This window comes from Hakea prostrata, chromosome 7 (assembly GCF_041222555.1).
Source record: "Hakea prostrata isolate BN-2017 chromosome 7, UWA_Hpros_2, whole genome shotgun sequence".
NCBI lineage: Eukaryota > Viridiplantae > Streptophyta > Magnoliopsida > Proteales > Proteaceae > Hakea > Hakea prostrata.
In genome coordinates this window covers 39,176,930-39,182,911 of record NC_142606.1, presented here as the reverse complement: position 1 = coordinate 39,182,911, position 5,982 = coordinate 39,176,930, and the positions used below count along the sequence as shown (strand labels likewise).

At 39.2% G+C, this 5,982-nt stretch overlaps 1 pseudogene; it reads left to right on the top strand.

Moving 5' to 3' along the window:
• LOC149011096 (secreted RxLR effector protein 161 pseudogene) lies at positions 1-5,681 on the top strand (annotated as a pseudogene).
• Positions 5,682-5,982: the final 301 nt, after the last annotated feature.

The window sequence follows — 5,982 nt, the reverse complement described above, 5'->3', positions numbered from 1 at the left end:
ATGAGTAGGCCATGTGATTCACATTGGGATGCAGTTATGTGGTTGTTGAGATATCTGAAAAATTCTACATCTTATAAAATTGTTCATGATAACTCTTGTGTTGATAAGTTAGACATTGTTGGATATTGTGACTCAGATTTTGCCTCTGATTTGGATAAGAGAAGGTCCATTACTGGATACTTGTTTACTCTTGGTGGGAATCTAGTGAGTTGGAAGTCCACCCTCCAACATGTGGTGGCTCTTTCAACCACTGAGGCTGAGTACATTGCTTTGTCTGAGGCTGTGAAGGAATGCATGTGGCTTAAGGGGCTTCTAGGGGAGCTTGGTTTTCATGACTTGCATTCTCTTGTTTATTGTGATTCCCATAGTGCTTTGTGTCTTGCTAGGAACAATGTGTTTCATGAAAGAACAAAGCATGTTGATGTAAAGTTGCATTTTATTAGGGATATTATTGCTAAGGGTTTAATTGATGTGTGTAAGATAGATACTTTCATTAACCCTGCAGATATTATGACTAAGGTTGTACCTGTTAATAAGTTTAAATCTGCCTTAAACTCATTGAAATTGTTATCTCTATAATTTGCTTTACATTGTTTTATATTTTATTTGATGGGTTGTGTTTTCTCTCAGGTTTATGCATCGGCAAAATAGCTAAGTCAAGGTGGAGAATGTTGTAAGGGGGGGGGTATTTTTTGACCTTTTGCTTGCTGTTAGGACTAGGCTATCTTATTGATTTGTTTCAAGGGCAGGGTTGTCTTTTCCTAATTCTATTTGTATATTTCATTTGGGGGTTAGGGCTTGGCAACCTCATTCGATCAATTGGTTCTCTTAACTCTCATTCTCTACTCTCTCTCTTCTTCTCTCTGGCTCTCGGTTCTCTGATGTTTTGCTAGCATATGGCTCTCGGTTCTTGAGGGTTTGCTCTGGTTATGCTCTAGATTCTCTTCAAGATTCATGCTATACTATTGGATAATAGCTTCAGCTATTGTATGCGTTGAAGGCACTGTACAGAGGTGTTCTTGGCTTGCGCAGGAAAGAGGAAAGCTTCGATTCGATTGTGTTGGTTACAGGTGTGGTCATTCCAAGTCTTGTATGTTCTCTTTGGTCCATGTATAGAGTTTTCTTGTCTTGATTAGGGCTGTAACTTGATTTGGCTATTTGAAGATTGCATGAGCTTGGTGAGAGCTCATCTCATCCTTGGACATAGGTCGAAAGACCGAACCAAGTAAATCTCTGTGTTGTGTGTGTGATTGCTTCCTTCTCTTCCATTCTTGTTGGTATTCCGCTGCATTAGGTTAGTTTGCTTAACAATTACTAGTGAACCCAAGGCCAACAACATGATATTAGAATCATGGAAGGTAGCATCTGTAAATGATAGGATTTAATTTACATGAAAACTTTGAAAATATATTAATTGGTTAATTTTCTTGTTCTTTTAAGTCTAGGAGGATTTGCATCCTTGACTTATAGATATTGCAATTGTTGAAAATGTAGTAATCCCTTGTAAATTCTAGCTCTTCTTATTATGGAAGAAAAAATGTATTGTCAAATTAGAAAGTAAATAGTTGCACTATGTTAAACTTGTATGGTTTCTGAAACTATGTTTGTGTCAAAGAAAAAACACCTTTTCAATTTCAAAAGTCGTCTTAGCAAGAATAACCCACATAGGGTAATATGTATAAGGTAATGTCTGGCAGGGAGCTCTCCACACTTTTGATTCTCTACCCACTCCTCTCTTTATTTTTCTTATTTACTTGGCCCCGGCCTCTCTCTATTGTGCGTGGAAGGGGGGGGGGGAGCGGGTGGGACTCCCCTTGTATTTTGTGAATTACATATATAAGATTGCACAAGTTCAAGTATCCAAGGAGATAAACTATTAACAAGAAGAAGTCCTACACTTGCGGCATTAAGGTAAGCCTAAACCTTTCCATGTAGGTAATAAACAGCTGAACAAGGTTTTTTAAATGAAACTTTTAACTCGAAATTTATATAAAGGGGAAATGATCAAATGCTGAAAACCATCAAATTTAGGAGCTTCACTTGAACAAGTGTCTTCTATGATCTTTCAAATTATCTTGTGGCACTAAGATCCGGATAGACTTTTAACTCCTTTTTGGTGTTAATACACTCCTTAATATGTCAAAGTTTTTCTTTTCTTAAAATGATTATACATTTAAATGCTCAACATGTAGCCAATAATTACACCACCGTGTTGTGTGCTACAATTGTCAATCTCTATGATCGACTAGTGGTTATATGATTTCAATTTCGTAACTCATTAATATATCATAGTTCTATTTATTTGATTATCCAATCTTGTTCATTGCTACAAGAGTTATGGCTCACTGACCTATGATTGACCACAAGTTACATGACTTCAATGTTTTTTCCCCCTTTGGTGATCATCAAAGGGCCCATGGATCTAACGGATTGGGGGGGGGGGGGTGGGGAGGGTAGAGGGACGAAAGTTCAAACCCCAGACCTTCTTCCCTTTCACTAGTAGTATTTTGGAGGGGAAGAAGGTTTTGTTACAGGGACTTTGTTGGCAGGGTTGGTGATTTGTGCATCTACACCCACTATCCATGAATGGGAATCGGTTTGAAAGGAGGTGTGGTAACGTATGTGGAGGTGGAAGACTAGTCCAGAGGTCCAAATTTTCTTATGGTGGGCATGTGCATCAGTTTTAGCTGTCGGTGATGGATTATTGAGACTGCAGATTAGTATGTATCCAACATGTGACATTGTGATGCTCATGCAACAATGTCTCATACTCTATTGGGGGGGCGATTATGCCCATGCTATTTGGTTTGGTTGGGATATGGTTTTACCTTGCAGTGATGACACTCCAAAAGCACTACTAGATTGGATCGTTGGTTGTGGTCGATATTCACAGTTTGGGAAGTATGAGATGTAACACCTGCAATTAATTATAAGAGTATTTTAGACATTTCATATTAATATTGACTCAATTATGCTCTAAGTGTGAATTAATATATGATTAATAAATATATTAGAATTAATTTGTCATTTTTTATTTTTACTTTTATTTTATTTATAAGTTGATGAGCAATTTGATAGTTAACTTTTACCTTCATTAAAGAAGGAGATCCAAGGTTCGATGCCACATGGATGCGTAAAAATACATAAATGTTATGGTGCTATTGACTGATCCCTACACTTGATTTTGAATGCATACAAAACAAGAAAGAAGGAAAGTGAAAATCCATGAAGAAACCTATAATTCTAACATCAAATTCCACTACAACTATTATTCGTGTTCTTATCCTGGTTCTAGAAGTTGGGTGTGCTTGATGATTGTCATACTCCAGAAAACCCATAAGCTATGAGAGAGTCACCTAGGATGATTGGAAGTGGGCTCAACCAACTTGATTCTGCATCAATTGCAAGATTTGTTTGGATTGCAGATTTTTGATTCAATGTAAGACCCCATGTGATAACTCCCATGATCCTAGCCTGAAACCAGATTTGTAAGTCCGAGAACCCGAGCATCTAGTGGGAAGAAGTTGTGGGCCATGCAAATTGAAGCCCATGTGTTGGCCCCAGAACCCATGGACCTAGGTGAAGAAGATGGTGAAGCACCTGCCTTATTGGGAATTGGAAGATGATCCAATCAGAATCTAGATGGTTTGTTTCACATCCCCCCAGCCGGTACCCATTTACTCGAAATACCCGGAGGTGTGATCCACAGCCTCACAGATGAGGTCTCAAACAATCACCAACCATTCCACACAATAGACCAATCATGAGCAAGAAGGATCTCAAAACCATAATTAGAGTGCGGAAGTGATTTCAAATAATCAAAGTACAGAAGTAAAGTCAAAACTAAAGTACACAATTGGGAAGGAAAAACGTAAGGATCAAAATTATCCTAAGTATTCTAGTGTTTCGCTTTCTTCTCCAATTGCTTGTACATTTGCAACTTATGATCTATCTCTAGCTCATAGTCCCATTGACGAATGAGGCGTTTCCTATCATTGTTGATCGGCAACATAATAGTGCTCCATACCGGTACAGGGATCGTACCACGAGTTACAGTCAGCTCCCATTGTTTCCTCAACTGTATAACATAAGGGAAGTGTCTTCAAATCGGAGCTCGGGATCTCTTCTTCACTTGTATAATCATCTAAAACAACATTATCCCCAAAGGGTGAGCTCAAAAGAACTCAGCTAGTAGTTCACAAACAAATAACCAATCACAATCCAAATCAATACATTGCATGATGCAATATGATATGAGACAAGATGTAAGAATGCAACTATATTCTAATGGATGCTAGTCTCTAATGGCAGACATGCATTAAGATGGAACACCAGCCTCCTCTTGGAAGGTATCGTCACTCTGATCTCTCACAGGTTGGTTACCAGTCTTGAGATCTCGGGTAAGGGGTCAAGGCATCCCTCTCGGACTATCACCATGGCTGTTCTCTCACCACCATTGGTATGAGTATTGGCGCGTGTCAGGGTTATACCTAGCCCAGTGCAAGTCAACTACTTAGTCACATCAACCTAGGTTCAGATACTTCCCCCCATGCATCTCACAATCTTGGTTCGATATCCTTCCCTACTAGAGTCATCGTATCCTATGGCACCAACCAGCTTGGACTACGCTGACTCTTAATCCTATTGTTCATCCACATATAATGGACAAGAAGCTCTTGTGTACTCTCACAGGTTGGCTACCGGTCTTGAGCGCCCATGAGCCCAAGTCTATTATATGCAACCCTACCAATGAATGGCCCCCACAATGTGGTTGTGTCCTCTCACGGGTTGGTTACCGGTCTTGAGCGCCCACCACCCCACTACTATCCTTTCAGTAAGGGAATTGAAGCCCAGTGACCTGTGATGGTAGTGGTTGGGTTCTCTGGGTGTCTAAAAGAGGTAACTAGTTCATGAGGAAACACAAGTCACTGTTATCATGCAATGGTAGGGTTGCATATGTTGAGGGTTTGGCTAATGGGCATCCAAAAGACGCCTTGGGTGTCGTGAGGAGAGATGAGAGGCATCCGCCCTAGCATATGTGAATGACTATAGGGTCTAGAAATCTTAATCCAATAGAGGTAGCTAGTATATGTGGAATAACATTCCTAAGTGGAAAAAAATATTGGACCTAAGGGCACTAGGTATGAGAAAAGGTATTTGGACCACATGTAGTATGTTAATGTATGACCTTGCATTAGGTTAGGATTCCCAATATGCGCCAATACTAATACCAATGGTTGTGGTGAGAGAGTGTGACCCTATAACCCTAGCCAATGTGATGATGTGGACCGCACCCCAATACTCGGGATCCCAAAGAGGTAGCTAGTCCGTGAATGATCAAAGTGACGAGACCTTCCTAGAGAAGGGCTGGTTTTCATCTTAATGAATATTTGCCTTGGTAGAGACCAACATGGTTAGTTAATTAGCTGCATTCTTAGGATGTCATTGCATCCTTTACATGTTGCATTCATGCTATCATGGTATATATGTGGATTGTTGCCTTAATAAGTTCTGTAGAACTCATTCTTTATTTTTCTTCCGATTGCTATACAGGTACAAGAGAAAACCTGAATTCATGGAAGATCTCCATTGAAGATATACTAGAGATGCCAATGGGAGTTAGTTATGGTGAACATGAAGTTTTGTGTGGATCTTTGGAGTGCTCTTACGATGCCGATTAATAGAGATAGAACTATGATTGCTCACCTTTGGGAATATGGGATTAAAACTGGACTCATGACACATTTTATAGAACAATTGAGGAGAAAACTCATAGGATGCTTAAGGATAGATGTAAACCTTGATTAGATTATATTCTTTGCTTCCTCTTACATACTCTATTTCAGATATTTTCTTTAATATTCATTTTGGGATCTTGAACTTTATTATTCTAAATAAATGCATGAATTGGTTATTTCTAGCTTGCTCTTGATTGTGGTGTTGTGCGCTTTATTTATTACTGATATTATAACCTGATGTTCT